At 37.8% G+C, this 16,293-nt stretch overlaps 1 long non-coding RNA gene across 1 annotated transcript in view; it reads left to right on the forward strand.

Annotated features, from left to right (window-relative positions):
- The first annotated feature begins 3,929 nt into the window (after positions 1 to 3,929).
- The window catches only part of LOC141569668 (uncharacterized), a 49,482-nt gene continuing 37,118 nt past the window's right edge, over positions 3,930 to 16,293 (forward strand). The window contains exon 1 of the long non-coding RNA XR_012493404.1: positions 3,930 to 4,000. This is a non-coding gene — a long non-coding RNA (uncharacterized LOC141569668). The remainder of the gene's footprint in view (positions 4,001 to 16,293) is intronic.

Consider the following 16,293-nt stretch of genomic DNA (forward strand, 5'->3'; position numbering starts at 1 on the left):
ATCTCCGTATCTGTCAGTCGGGCTTACATGACGTGGAAACTTCCCTGTATTTCCCTGTCTCGTTAGTGGAGCAACCAACTTCATCACCTTCCCCTCCTTTGCAAGTGGCTGTGCTAGTGAGTTGAGAAGATTGGACGGGATGTTAAGATTAAGCTGGGAGCAGAGCATGGCACTCAATTTCACGCCTGCCAAAACCTGTTTGGGTCAGATTCACATTTTCTGATTGTAAATCTCTTGGGACCAATGTCTTTTGTACCAAGTTTCATTGTAAGTGTAGACACATTTAACTAGCCCTTCCATAGCATTTAAAGGTTTGTCTGGCATGTTCTTAGGTTATTAGCACCGTCAAAAGCCTTTTCTTAAGAATTGACTGCTTTCAGAGCCCCAATGGCCTCCATTACTTCAGAAGGCTAAGCTGTTGTAAGAGACTCAAAAGCAATTCAGTGACTTAATACACAAATTTATTTCTCCCTTTGGCAGCAATTCAGGACAGCTCTTCCAAATTGGCAGGTGCCTTTTCTCTATATGGTTGTTGTAATGGCAGGCAGGGCAAGTCTACCATCTTTAACACATGACTTCCAAGGTTGTTCTAGCCCGCAGGAGGTAGTGGAATATCATGATGGAGTACATGTTTGAGGTTTTCACTTCTGTTCACATTCCTTTGGAGAGAACTTAGTTATTGGCCACACCTAACTCGCAAGGGGACTGGGAAGTGTATGCCCAAGAAGAAGGAAAAAATGGATTTTGGCAGACCACTGGCAGTCTCTGCCTGAGTCTTTCAGCTCTGGCCTTCCATGTACATTCTTTTTGCCATTTCTATGACACACACTCCCTTTCCCAAGGGAAACCCCAAAGCCCTATCCAGTTACTACATGTGGTTCAAAGTCTGGTTTTTCTGGGTTATGCTCAGTCTTCTCCATCAGGTCCAGATATGGATATCCTCTAGTACCCAATATAGAGTGGTGGAGCATGGACAGGATCACCACAATGACTCACTCAGAAAAGGGAAGGATGGAAAACATAGCAGTCCATAGGAAACCTGCTAGACAGAAATTGTGAAGACTTCCTGCCCTGGCAGTAGAGAAAGTCCTTTGGTCAAATTCTGGTTGTGATCTCTAGATGGAATTTCCTTATCCTATGTCTTATCCTCCCTGTGGAAGTTTTTCCTTGTCCATTGTCTTCCATGGCCACCTCTGAATTGGGCAGTGCCAAATAGTTTATTTTGTTTGGCAGCATCCCACTTTAAGGTACCTGACCTATATTAGTTGGTGTGGGATACACTGCTGTTAGAAGACTCCACAATGGTTGACCTATATTGGCTCATATAAGAGTATTTTCCATTCTTCTACAATCCAGGGTAGCTGTTCTAGGTTAGGATGTGACTCCTATGTGATTATCTGGGCTGACAGTGGGAAGTTCTGTCATTTTTTACAACTACTTTTTTTCCCCAGCAGGCATATCATTAACTAGACTTCAATATTTACAGTTCCTTATTTTGATATAAATTTTATATATTAAATGTTTTATTTTGAAATAATGTCAGACTTACAGAAATGTTTCAAGAATTAGTACAAAGAAGTCCTGTGTACCCTTTACCCAGATTCCTTGTGTTAACATTTTACCATATTTATCATTCTCTCTCAATATGTGCAGATTTTTTTTCTGTGAAGTTTAAGTGTGTTGTAGAAATGATGCCCCTTTAGCCCTAAGTAATGTGTATTTCCTAAAATACAAGGAGGTTCACTTACATAATCACAGTACAATGAACAAAATCAGGAAATTAATACTATTATTTAACCTGTAGACCTTACTCAAATTTTTTCCTACTGTCCAACTAATGTTCTTTATATCAAGAGAAGAATAATATCTGGTCAAGGAACTAATTCATGATGACATATTGCATTTAATTTTCATGTCTCTTTAGTCTCTTTTAATCCAGAAACATCCCTAGTTTTTGTCTTTTACAACATGAACATTTTTGAAGAGTACAGGCCAGTCATTTTGTGGAATGTTCCTCAATTTGGTTTGTCTAATATTTCCTCATGTTTAGATAGAGTCAGGCTATGCCCTTTTGGCAAGAATATTACAGAAGTAATGTGTCCTTGCATCATATCAGGAGGCACATGATGTTGATTTGTCTCGTTATTGGTAATTTTAACTTTGATTACTTAGTTGAGGTAATGCTGGGTTCCTCTACTGTGAAGCTACTATTTTTTATTCTGTAATAAGTATTTTGTGGGGAGATAATTTGTCTATGTAAATATCCTATAAGTCATCAAATTTCTTGCCTGAATCAATTATTACTATTTATTTGCATCAGTATGGACTCAGGAATATTTGTTTTATTCTATGGTTATAATTAATATCATTGTTTATTGTGTTGATCAAATTGTCCCAGATTTGGCCTGGGGGAGTCCTTTCAAGCTGGCTTCTGTGTCTTTTAACGTGTTTCCATCATTCTTTGATTATTTCATTACTTTTTGGTACCGCAAGATAATTCTAGGCTCATTTTGTACATTCCCTGCTCAACCTTGGAATCAGCCATTTCTCCAAGAAGCCCAGTTCCTTTTATTGGAAAATGGTGTTTAGAAACCAGGATATGGGTACATGTGTACATTGGTACTGGGTTGTGATTTCTTCTAGAGGACTTCTTAGAGGTCAGAACTGGAAAAATATGTGTCTGTATACACATATGTATGCACACTTCTACAAGTATATCTATATGTACATTCTGTATACCTCCTCTCCTGTCACTGCCACCACAGTGTGGTTATGACATGTTCTAAATTTGACATATAGCTAGGTTCCATTGCTTCTGTTTGTTTATATTGCATTTTGGGCTCCTCCTCAATACTTACTGATTTTATTTTTGAATGTGTGAAACATTAGCATGATTCCAAAAGCTAAAACTGTACAGAAATATAGATTCAGAGAAGTCTCACTATCACCCCTTATTCCTTCTATCCCATTTGCATCCACCATTTTTTCCACCCTGTTCCATTCACCCGCTGTAGGTAGTCTTTTTAGTTACTGGTTTATGTTTCCTGTGTTTCCTTTTGCAAAATAAGCAGATACATGGACATTTTCCTATTTTCCCTTCTTTAGTACTCTTTTGTATGCTTTTTAATTTAATATTTCCTAGAAATCATATCATTTATAGATTATTTCTCATTCTTTCTTGCAGTTATGTAATACTCCATTATGTGTTATGCTTTCACCACTCTCCTCTGTGTGGGCATTTAGGTTTTTTTCATTGTCTTGTATTCACAAAAAGTGCTACAATGCATAACTATATATATATATATACACACACACACGTATTTGTATCATTGAAGGAGTATCTTCCAGGTAAATTCCTCAAAATAAAAATGGTAAATGCCTGTGGATTTTTGTTAAATATTGCCAAATTGCCCCCTCTATAAGGGTTATAACAATTTGCATTCCCTCCAGCATATGGTACTGCTGTATGAGTGCCTGTTTCTCTATGGTCTCACCAACAGTGTCTTTTTAATTTTTGCCAATCTGATAGCTGAGAAATGGTATCAGTATAATTTCAATTTGCATTTCTATTAAAGTGAGGTTGAACATTTTTATTAAGGGCTATTTTTATGTCTTTTTTGGGTGAATTGTCTCTTTATGTCTTTTGCTAATTTTTTATTAGGTTTTTGGTATTTCCCCCTCAATTTTAAAGAGTCCTTTAAATATTAGAGATACTTACCCTTTATCTGTGATATGTGCTTCTCCAAGTTTGTCATTTGTCTTTGACTTTGCGTGTGTGTATGTGTGTGTATGTATATATATATATATTTTTTACCATGTAAATGTTTTTTAAAAACTTTTATGTTTTGCATCTGGATTTTGAGTCATAGTTAGAAAACCTTTCCCTACACCCAGGATATACAGGAATTGACCAAATTCTTTTTTTCTAGGACTTACGTGGTTTAATCTATTTATTCAGATCCCTGATCCACTTGAAATTTATTCTCGTGCATGGTATGAGGTATGAATCTAATTTTATCTTTTTCAGAATGGCTCTCCTGCACTGTTTATTAAAAGTTCATCTTAGCCCCAGTGATTTCAGATGTCACTTTTATCATACACTAAATTTCTCTATGTACTTGGCTTATATTTCTGGATTTCCTGTTCTGTTTCACTGACCTGTTCATGTAGGCAATACCACACTTTCATTTATAAAGGCTCTATAGTCTTTAATATCCCACATCTGATTTCCTTTTCAGTATATTTCCTAGCTATTGTTGCATGTTTATTTTTCCATATGGACAGTATCAACTTGTCTATTTCCATTAAAAAAAGCTTTTTAGTATTTTATTGGGATTGCATTAAATTTAAAAATCAACTTGAGGAGAACTGATATCTTTATGATGCTAAGTTATTCTATTCAAGAACAGAGGATAGCTTTCCATTTATTCAAGTCTACTTTGTGTCTTTCAGGAGTGTTTTAAAGTTTTCCTCACATGTGTTTTGCACGTTTGTTAAGTTTTTTCTAAGTATTTAATCTTCATTATGCAATTTGAATGAGGTTTTTCTCTACCATCATCTTCTCTAGTTGATTATTGCTTGTGTATATGAAGGCTATTGATTTCTACATCTTAATTTTATATTCTGTTCCCTTACTTGATAAAATGGTGTTGGAATAACTGGATAGTTATATAGGAAAAAAATTAACCCCAACCCCATCTCACCATGCACAAAATCAATGTGAGATGGATTACAGATGTAAAGCTGCTAGAATAAAATGGGAATGTCTTTTTGATTTGGCGATAGGCAAAGATTTCTTAGGACATAGATAACAATATATATCAAAGAAAAATAAAATACTTCATCAAAATTTAAAACTTCTTCTAATGAAATGACACCATTAAGAAAATACGTAAGCAAGCCATACACTGGGAGAAAATATTCACAAAACATATCTGAAAAAGGACCGGTATCCAGGATATATAAAAACTCCTGACAGCTCAATGAAATAAATAAATGCCCACACTTCACAATGAAAGATAGATGATGGAAAAATAAATTTTATGGTATGTGAATTATATCTCAATTTTTAAAAACGGTTATGTGAGGGCCAAAGCAATTCAGTCCAGGAATACAGTTTTCTTGTATTCAGGGATACCAGGGTAAATTTTAGACTAGAGAAATGGACAGACTTCATAATCTTCAGGCCATCCTCCATAAATTTGATTTCTCTTAGCTGAGCTTTTGATAAGTTGAGCAACTGTGGGTTTGAAGGTATGCTATCTGACAGTCCTTAGAGCATAACTTTTCTGTGTTTGCCAAAGTACAGAGCCATGTGTTTTTAAAAGTCAACCCAGGTGAAAGATGAGCCAAACAAGAACCCACATTGGAATGTTAAGTCACTGCCCTTCAGCACGAAGGCAGACCACGGGAATACTCACTGTCGGGGACAATATAACACTCGAGAAGTAAGTTGTGATTTGCTTTAGCACATAGATGAATCAGACCCCAAAATTCTAAATTAGAAAGCAACACTACTGTAATTTTAGGCTGGAAAAAATGTAAAGCCATAACCAAATCTTGGTCATGAAAAAGAACATCAGGAAAGATTTAGCTTTGAACAATGTAACTTCCTGACGAGCCAGCCTCCTAAGTGAAACTAGTTGTGAAAAGTATGCCTTGGTAACCAAATTAATTGACTTGCTAAATGGGATTGTTAGTGCTAAAGTTGATAAATGTTGGGGAATGTCTACCCAAAATGGTGACTTTGATTTTCTAATGGTTTGTTTGAAGCCCTTCTTTATTATTGTCATTCCTAGTTTGTGACAATATAACTTCCTGCATGTGGGAATGGATAAAGATTTTAGCTTCTTGTTTCAAAGTGACATTAAGTTATGAAGGTACACCTAAAACTGAGAATGAGGTAGAGCACATGCCTATTGAATGAATCAGAAAATTTACAGCATGTAAAATGAAATACTCCAAGTGATTCTGATGTTCTTGCTTAATTGGTGACTAGAGGTGCACTGAATACATATTTAGGCAAAATGCTAAATGGCCAAGTGCTAAAATCAATATTTACCTGAAGCCATGGCCAAACGAAATAACACTATCATAGAAAAAACTTCTGCAATATAAAAGTAAATCTATTGAGAAATTATTAAAACTTTTTGTTAAAAATGAGGTTTTCAAGTTCTAGTCAAGGTGGTGAAGTAGGTAAACACTGTGCTTGCCTCCTCACGTGGTCACATTAAACTTACAACTAAATTATAGAACAATCATCCTGGAAAACCATCTGAAGACTAGCTTACCAGAAGTCCTATAAGTAAGGATACAAAAGAAGAAGCCACCTCGAGCCTGCTAGGAAGGGCAGAGACATGAGACAGCCTGGCCCCACACCCACATGTGGTGATCCAGAACAGGAGCGATATCTTGGCTGCAGAGGTACCCCCTGAAGAGCAAGGTGTCCCAGCCCCACCCTGAGTTCCCCAGCCAGGAGCAGCAGTGCTAGGTAGAGGAGTCCCCACAACATCTGGCTGTGAAAATCAGCAGGGATTCCATCCATTTGGGTGAATGGAAGGCGGCTGGAAACCCAGGTGTTCTGTTAAAGGGCCTGCACACAGACTTACTCTCAGGCACTCACCCTTGGCTACAGTGGAGGGACTGATACTTGGATGGTGCCAGAGACATACAGGGAGAGACTGACTTGTGTGGCTCAGAGTGAGGGCTGGAGGGAAAGGTGCCATTGTCCCTGTGTTGAGCCCTCCACCCGTGTAGCAGGCAGATGGATGACATCTTTCCTGTGTTGACCCCTCCTGCCACGTAGCCAAATCTGAATTTTCATTGGTCTGGTGAGCTCAGCTTGCTCTACCGTGGTGACTCTCTGGGACTCTGCCCCACCCAACTCGGACGCCACTGGAGGCTGTTTAGGCGGATTGTGGGCAGCCTGTGTTGGCCCACACTTCAGTCTTTCTTGGACAACTTTCAGGTGTCTTCAGGCCCCAGGCAGGCAGCGGCTGGCCTTGGTGTGTCCTGAACCTTTTGCAGAGCCCAGGCTCAGAACTGGTGTCAAATCTGAATCTGCACCACTTGCCTCACACTGGTGACTCTGGGAGACCCTGCACCAGTCAATCCTTGCACCACCTGAGGCTCTTTCAGTGGCTGAGCCTTATGCACAGCCGACAAGTGGTGATAGGTCTCAGGGTGCCCTGGGCCTTTTTCTGAGCTTCCCAGGCCCGGTACTGGTGATGGCTGGCCTCGGTTCACAGTGAGGTGTCTCTCCAGGTCCAGCATAGGGAGCAACCAATCACAGATCACTTTTTGGCTCCTACCAGATCAGACCAGTCACAGGCAGCAGCTGACCTTGTTCTACATAGGCACCCCTCCCAAAAGACCCCAGAACCAGCACACCCAGTGGCCAGCTAGAACTACAACAGAACAACACTTGATTATGCTCACAGTGACACACCAAAAGTGTGGTCTCAGCAAGCACAAGAGCCCACTGTGGTGAATCCCACTACATGGAGGTCAGCCCCAACACAGCAACTTGTGTGCTGTGGTCATGACCAATCTTCACAGACAGTAAGCCTGACAGTGAATCCCACCCACTGACATGCCCAGGCCAACAGCAGTCAAGGCTCAACTACAACAGGGGGGCACACATAAGGGAAACTCCTAGAGCATCTGGGTCAGGTAAACAGGGGGACTGAACCACTGGGCCACACAGAACACTTACTACATAAGACCACATGCCAATACTGGGAGGCACAGCATAGAAACAAACACAGAGAAGCAGCTAAAATGAGGACACAAAAAACCATGTCCCAAATGAAAGAGCAGGAGAAAAATCCAGAAAAAGAACTGAACAAAATTAGGCAAGCAATCTGCCAGATACAGAGTTCAAAACACTGGTTATAATGATGCTTACTGAGAACTTCAACAAAGAGATAATAAGTATAAAAAAGAACATAGAAACTATAAAAAAAGGACCAGTCAGAAGATTACAATAACTGAAATGAACAATACATTAGAAGGAATCAACAGCAGATCAGATGAAAAAGAGGGCTGAATCAGCAATTTAGAAAACAGGATAGCAGAAAACACTCAATTGGAAGAGCAAAAATTAAAAAAAAAATATTACAGGATAGAGTAAAGGGCCTGTGGGACAACATCAAACATACCAATGTTTGCATCATAGGAATGCCGGAAGAAAAAGATAGAAAGCAAGGGGATGAGAATCTATTTGAAGAAATAATGACTGAAAACTTTCCTAACCTGGTGAAGGAAATAGACATACAAGTCCAGAAAACACAGATAGTCCCAAACAAGATAAATCCAAAGAGGCCCACACCAAGACACATCATAATTAAAATGCTAAAGGTTAAAGACAGAGAGAGTCTTAAAAAGCAACAAGAGCAAGGCAGTTACCTATAAGGGAGCTCCCATAAGATTGTCAGCTGATTTCTCAACAGAAACTTTGCAAGGCAGAAGGCATTGGCACGAAATATTCAGAGTGATAGAAAGCAAGGAACTACAACCAAGACTACTCTACCCAGCAAGGCTATCATTTAGAATCGAAGGACAGATAAAGAGCTTTTCTGACAAGAAAAAGCTAAAGAAATGCATTACCACTTAACCAGTATTTCAAGAAATGTTAAAGGGACTTCTTTAAGAAGAAGAAGGGGGGGAAGAACATAAATATGAATAATAAAATGGCAATAACTACACACCTATCAATAATCACTTTAAATGTAAATGGATTAAATGCCCCAATAAAAAGACATAGGGTAGGGTGGCTGGTTGGCTCAATGTTAGAGTGCAGTGCTCATAACACCAAAGTCGCCAGTTTGATTCTCACATGGGCCAGTGAGCTGCGCCCTCCACAACTAGAATGAAGACATAAGGTAGCGGAATGGATGAGAAAACAAAACCCATACATGTACTGTCTACATGAGACCAACCTCAGATCGAAAGACACATACAGACTGAAAGTAAAGGGATGGAAAAAGATATTTCATGACAATGGAAACAAACAAAAAATCTGGGATAACAATACTTATATCAGTCAATATAGACTTTAAAACAAAGAGTATAATATGAGACAAGGAAGGACATTTCATAATGATAAAAGGATCAATCCAAGAAGAGGATATAAACCTAGTAAACACCTATGCACCCAACACAGGAGCACCTAAATACATAAAGCAGATATTGATGGGCATAGAGGGAGACATCAACAGTAATACCTTAACAATAGGGAACTTTAACATTCCATTGACACCAATGGACAGATCTTCCAGACAGAAAATCAATAAGGATATAGTGGCCTTCAATGACACATTAGATCAGATGCATGTAATTGATATTTTGAGAGCATTGCACACCAAAGTAACAGAATGTACATTCTTTTCAAGTGCACATGGAACATTTTCCTAAATGGACCATGTTAGGCCAAAAAACAAGTCTCAATAAATTTAAGAATATTGAAATCATATCAAGTATCTTCTCTGACCACAATAATATGAAACTATCAATCAATGATAAGAAAAAAACACATAAACACATGGAGTCTAAATAACATGTTACTAAGCAATGAATGGGTTAACAATGAGATCAAGGAAAAAAATCAAAAGATACCTTGAGACAAATGAAAATGAAAACAAAATGACCCAAAATCTATGGGACACAGCAAAAGCAGTCCTAAGAGGGAAATTCATAGCAATATAGGCCAACCTCAAAAAACAAGAAAAATCTAAAATAAACAATTTAATCCTATACCTAAAGGAACTAGTAAAAGAACAGCAAACAAAGCCCAAAGTGAGTACAAGGAAAGAGATAATAAAGATCAGAGTGGAAATAAACAAAATAAAGTCTAAAAAACATTACAAAAGATAAATGAAACCATGAGCTGGTTCTTTGAAAATAGAAACAAAATTGATAAGCCTTTATCCAGACTCATCAAGAAAAAAAAGAGAGAGAGAGAGAGGACCCAAATGAATAAAATCAGAAATGAAGGAGTAGAAGTGATATCGGACACTACAGAAATACAAAAATAAACGAACAACAATAACAACAACAAAAACAACATGAAAATACTACAAGCAATTACGTGCCAACAAACTGGACAGTCTGGAAGAAATCCGTAAATTCCTAGAATCACAGCCTTACAGGACTGGATCAAGAAGAAACAGAAATCATGAACTGACCGATTACTACTAATGAAATCAAATCAGTAATTAAAAAACTCTCCACAAAAGAAGTCCTGGACTGGATATCTGCACAGATGAATTTTACCAAACATTCCAAGAAGAATCAACACCTTTTTTTTTTCCACATTATTCTAAAAATTCATGAGTACGGAAAGTTCCCAAGCTCATTTTATGAGGCCATCATTACCCTGACTCCAAAACCTGGCAAAGACATTACAAAAAAAAAAGAAAAAAAAAAGAAAAGAAAATTAAAGGCCAATAGATGCAAAAATCCTCAATAAAATATTAGCAAACCAAATTCAGCAATATATTAAAAAGCTCATACAACTTGATCAAGTGGGATTTATTCCTGGGATGCAAGGTTGGTTGAATATCCACAAATCAATTAATGTGATACACCACATAAACAAAATGAAAGGTAAAAATCATATGATCATATCAATAGATGCAGAAAAAACATTTGACAAAATCCAGCATCCATTTATGATTTAAAAAAATCTTTGCAAAGTGGGAATAGAGAGAACATGTCTGAACTTGATATATGCCATATATGACAAACCCACAGCTATCATCATACTTAATGGGAAAAAGCTAAGCTAAAAAAATTCTTCTTAAGATCAAGAACAAGACAAAGATGTCCACTTTCACCCCTGTCATTCAACATTGTATTGGAAGTCCTACCCACAGCAATCAGACAAGAAAAAGAAACAAAAGCCATCCAAATTGGAAAGGAAGAACTGAAACTGTCATTATTTGCAGATGACAAGATACGATTATAGAGAACTCCAAAGATTCCACAAAAAAACTATTAGAATTGGTAAATGAATTCAGTAAAGCAGCAGGATACAAAATTAATATTCAGAAATTGGTTGCATTTCTATATAACAATAACAAATTATCAGAAAGAGAAATTTAAAAAATAATCCCATTTAAAATTGCATAAAAAAATGAAATACTTAGGAATAAATTTAACCAAAGAGGTAAAGACTTATACTTGGAAGTTATAAGACATTAAAAAAGGTAATTGAAGATGATACAAATAAATGGAAGCGTATACTGTGCTCCTGGATAGGAAGAATTAACATTGTTAACACGTCCATTCTACCCAAAGCAATCTAATAGATTCAGTTCAATCCCTATCAGAATACCAACGACATATTTCACAGAACTAGAACGAAAAAATGCTAAAGTTTATATGGAGCTATAAAAGACCCTGAATAGCCACAGCAATCTTGAGAAAAAAGAACAAAGTTGGAAGTATCATGCTAACTGATATCAAACTATCGTACAAGGCTAATGTAATTAATACAGCATAGTACTGGCATAAAAACAGACACATAGATCAATGGAACAGAGTGGAGAGCCCTGAAATATAACACGTGTATACGGTAATTAATCTTTGACAAAGGAGGCAAAAGTATACAATGAGGAAAAGAGTTTATTCAATAAATAGTGTTTGGAAAACTGGACAGATACATGCAAAAAAAAAATACTAGACCATCTTCTTACACCATATACAACACTAAATGCAAAATGCATTAAGTACTTAAAAATAAGACCTATAACTGTAAAACTCCTAGAAGAAAACATAGGCAATAAACTCTGTGACATTGCTTTTTGCAATTTTTTTTCCCCTGATATGTCACTTCAGGCAATGGAAACAAAATAAAAAAATAAACAAATGGGACTACATCGAACTAAAAAGTTTTTGCACAGCTAAGGAAACTATCAACAAAATGGAAAGACAGCCTACTGAATGGAAGAAGATATTCACCAATGATACATCTGACAAGGGGTTAATAACGCTTAACACAGAAAAACTAACAACCCAATTAAAAAATGTGTCTCTAAAGATGACATATAGATGGCCCATAGAGATATGAAAATATGCTCAACATCACTAATCATCAGAGAAATGCAAATTAAAACCACAATAAGGTATCACCTCACTCCTGTTGGAATGGCTATCATCAACAAGACAAATAGTAACAAGTGTTGGCGAGGATGCAGAGAAAAGGGAACATTCGGACACTGTTGGTGGGATTGTAAATTGGTGCAGCCATTGTGGAAAATAGTATGGAGGTTCCTCAAAAAATTAAAAATAGAAGTATGTTAAGACCCAGCAATTCCACTCCTGGGTATTTATCTGAAGAAATCCAAAACACTAATTCATAAAGTTATATGTACTCCTATGTTTATTGCAGCATTATTTTCAATAGCTAAAATATGGAAGCAACCTAAGTGCCCATCAGTAAACAATTATATAAAAAAAAAGAGATGGCACATATATACAATGGAATATTATTCAGCCATAAGAAAGAATGAAATCTTACCATTTGCAACAACATGGATGGACCTGGGAGGTATTAGAGAGAGAAAGACAGATACCATACAATCTCATTTACAGGTGGAATCTAAAGAACAAAATAAACAAACAAACAAAACAGAAACAAACTAAGATTCAGAGAATATTTGGATGGTTGCCAGATGGGCTGGGGGTTGGAGGATGGGTGGAAAAGGGGAAAGGATTAAGAAGTAAAAATTGGTAGTTACAAACTAGTCATGGGGATATAAAGCATAGGGAATATAATCAATAATATGGTAATAACTATGTATAATGGCAGGTGTGTACTAGACTAGTCAGGGGGATCACTTCATAAATTATATAATTGTTCAACCACTAGGCAGTACACCTGAAACTAATATAAAATATTATTGAATGTCAACTGTAGTTGAAAAATTTTAAAATTGGGGGAAAAGATGAAGGGGAATAAGAGGTCCAAATTTCCAGGTGTTAAACTAGTAAGTCATGGTGATGTAATAATATACAGCATAGGGAATATAGTCAATAATATTATGATAGTGGTGTATGGTGTCAGATGGTTGCTGGACTTATCATGGTGATCACTTCTTTAGGTATATAAATGTTGAATAACTGTAGTGTACACCTGAAACTAATATAATATTGTATGTTAGTTATATTTTAACAAAAGCCTTTTTAAAAATTAAAAAAAAAAGGGATCTCCAATGTAACTGTAACTTGAGCCCCAGCATTGCTTAATGTCACAAAGATTTACCAATTAGTGTATTTCAGCAGATGTTAAATTAATTTAGAACCAATGTTATGGAGGCACAAAAGCCAATCTATGCCCTTTTTATCTTTTTGTTGTTAAATTCTTTTAGTAAATTTTGAGTTACCAATTTGGCCTAATTGTGTACTTCTGTCTTTGTTGTTAGTTTGTTTCCTCCTTGTTATGGACTGAATTGTGTCCCCTCTTCATACATTGAAGCCATAACCTGAAATGTGACTATATTTGGAGATGGGGCCTTTAAGGAGGTAATTAAGGTTAAATGAGGCCATAAGGGTGAAGCCCTAATCTGACAGGACTGGTGTCCTTATAAGAAGAGGAAGAGAGACAAAGGATCTAGAGATGAGATCAGAAGAGAGATGGATTCTAGGCCTCTCCTCCACATACAGAGAAAAAGCCCCATGAGGACACAATGAGAGGGAGGCCATGTGCAAGCCAGGAAGAGAGGCCTCACCAATAAACCAACCCTGATGGCACTTTAATCTTGCACTTCTGTGAGATAATAGATTTCTGTTGTTTAAATTTTTAAAAAATGAGGTTTTCACATTTAAAAATTTTGACATTTCAATGTAGGAACACTAATTTCTCAGCCCTGTTAGTTTTGTGCATGGCTTGATAAAAATGCTTTGTGACTATTTGAAAAATATATGTGGGAAAGAGTCCCAGAGAGCAGTTTCCAGGCTCTCGGCCTCACATGGAAAGGTGCTGGCTCTGGTAGTGAATGAGCATCAGCTGTGACTAGTTGGCCATCAGCTGTTACCGGTTAGCCATTAGCCACTGATATAACTGCCGTGGCTACACTAGCAAGCACGGATTGCAGTTAGCATGGTGGATTGCGCTAGCAAGTGAGGTGGGTTGGCAGAGAAGCTGACTGGCGGATTGCGGATCGTGTGGTTCCTGCTTCCTGTGTCTCCAACCCAGCTGCCAGCAAGAATAGTGGTATGACTCCCCTATCTATGGCTCCGTTGGTGTTTCTTTTTGACCTCACCATATCCTGCATTCTTGTGTGGGGAGTGGGACCAGAGACCCCCGCATGACACCCTGCATGACAATAGACTTCATTTTTTAGAGAAGTTTTAATTTCGCAGCAAAATTGAGTGGAAGATACAGAGATTTCCCATATACCCCTGCCCTCTCACATTCATAAGCCCCCTCCCATTCAACATTCCAAACCAGAATGTACATTTTTTACAATCAATGAACCTACACTGATACATCATTGTCACCCAAGGTATGTAGTTTGTTTACCTTAGGGCTCACTCTCGGTGTTGTACATTCTATGGGTTCGGACAAATGTATAATGACATGTATCCACCATTGTAACATCATACAGAGTATTTTCAATGCCCTAAAAATCCTCTGTGCTCCTCCTGTTTACCCCTCACACCGCCCCATCCCTGGCAACCATTGGACTTTTTACTGGCTTTGTACTTTTCCCTTTTTAAGAATGTCATACGAATGTAAATTTTATTGGTTTCTTTTACTTAGTAATACGCATTTAAGTTTTCTTTATGTCCTTTTATGATTTTATAGCTCTTTTCTTTTTAGGGCTAAATAATATTCCATTACCTGGGTATACTAGTTTATGCATTTATCTGAAGGACATCTTGGTTGCTTCCAAGTTTGGGCAATTATGAATAAAGCTGCTATAAATATCTATGTGCAGGTTTTTGTGTGGACATGTGTTCAGACTTTTAGTGAGCCTGTCCCTCTGGTCTGTGAATATCACATGTGCTTCTCAGATTTTTTCTCCCCCCTTAGGTGAGACAGGATGGAGTTGAGTATTTCCCTTCTCCCAGGTGGAAGACTAGAGCTGGCTGCAGCTGAGCATTTCCTTTCCCCAGGGCAGATATGCTGATAAAACTCCAGTAGGTTAGGCTCTGGATAATTAGTTTCTTCTGAGGGCAGAGCTTGCTAAGGAGAACAGAATGCTCTGCACTTTTCAAAATGGTTCCTTTTCTCCTCCCCTTGCCAGAAGCAGGAGGGGATTGTTCTCTGATAATCACTTTGAGAACCTGGTAGAGGTCCAGGAGATAAAACTCACAAAATGTGTGGGGGACCCCTGATGGCTGGGTCCCATGGAGTTTTTAACTCTCAGACTTGGCCACACTGAGCCTCCAGCAATTCATTAATTACAGCTCAGGTTTCGCCAGCACTGGTTCCCATGAAGTTTTCTGCTTCAGTAAATTGTGATTCTCTATATTCACCAGTTGGTCTCTCCCATTTTGCGAGCAGCAGTTTGCCCTGTGACCTCACTGCTCTAATGGATTTAAAAAGAGTTGTTGATTTTTTCAGTTTGTTCAGCTGTTTACTTGTTAGGGTGGAGAGGCAACTTCTAAGCTTACATGCTGGAGTATAAACTGGACCTGTATCATTAATAATCTTTACGTCAGAAACTGTGTCTTGAACTTTGTCATAAACTCAGCAACTTACATAATGCCTGGAACATAATAGGTGTTCAGCTAATATTTAAGTGAGAGGATGAATGAATGAATGAGTATTGGCAAAACAATTTACAGATGTTTTCAGCAAGATCTTCAACAGCTTTATAAGCCTCCTCCCAAGGTCCCTAATTTTTTGCCCAAATGTGTAGAGTGAAATGTAGGAAAATAACTCTTTCCTTCTAGTGGCAGCTTTCAAGCTTCTGTCACGCTATACTGGATACTGAAAGTCTTCCTTTTTGAATATTTTCAGAGGCAGTTTTAAGATTGTCGCCCTCGCGTGTGTTTTTATTTCTGATATATTGTAAGCCCTTGGTGTTTTTTCTTTTGATTACTGTTGGGATGGAGTCCCAGAGAGTAGTTTCCAGGTTCTCGGCCTCATGGTGGAAAGGTGCTGGCTTGGTTGTGTAGCCTGCATATGTGCAGGACACATCTCTATGTATGTAAGCAATTATGTAAGCAGTTGGCCGTCAGCCACTATCGTTCTGTATGCTATATAACTGCTGTGGCTACGTTAGCAAGTGCGGATGGTATGGATATTGCGGATCCTACTTCCTGCATCTCCACCGGCCACCT

This window comes from Rhinolophus sinicus, chromosome 18 (assembly GCF_057876585.1).
Source record: "Rhinolophus sinicus isolate RSI-liver-muscle chromosome 18, RSI-T2T, whole genome shotgun sequence".
NCBI classification, from domain to species: domain Eukaryota; kingdom Metazoa; phylum Chordata; class Mammalia; order Chiroptera; family Rhinolophidae; genus Rhinolophus; species Rhinolophus sinicus.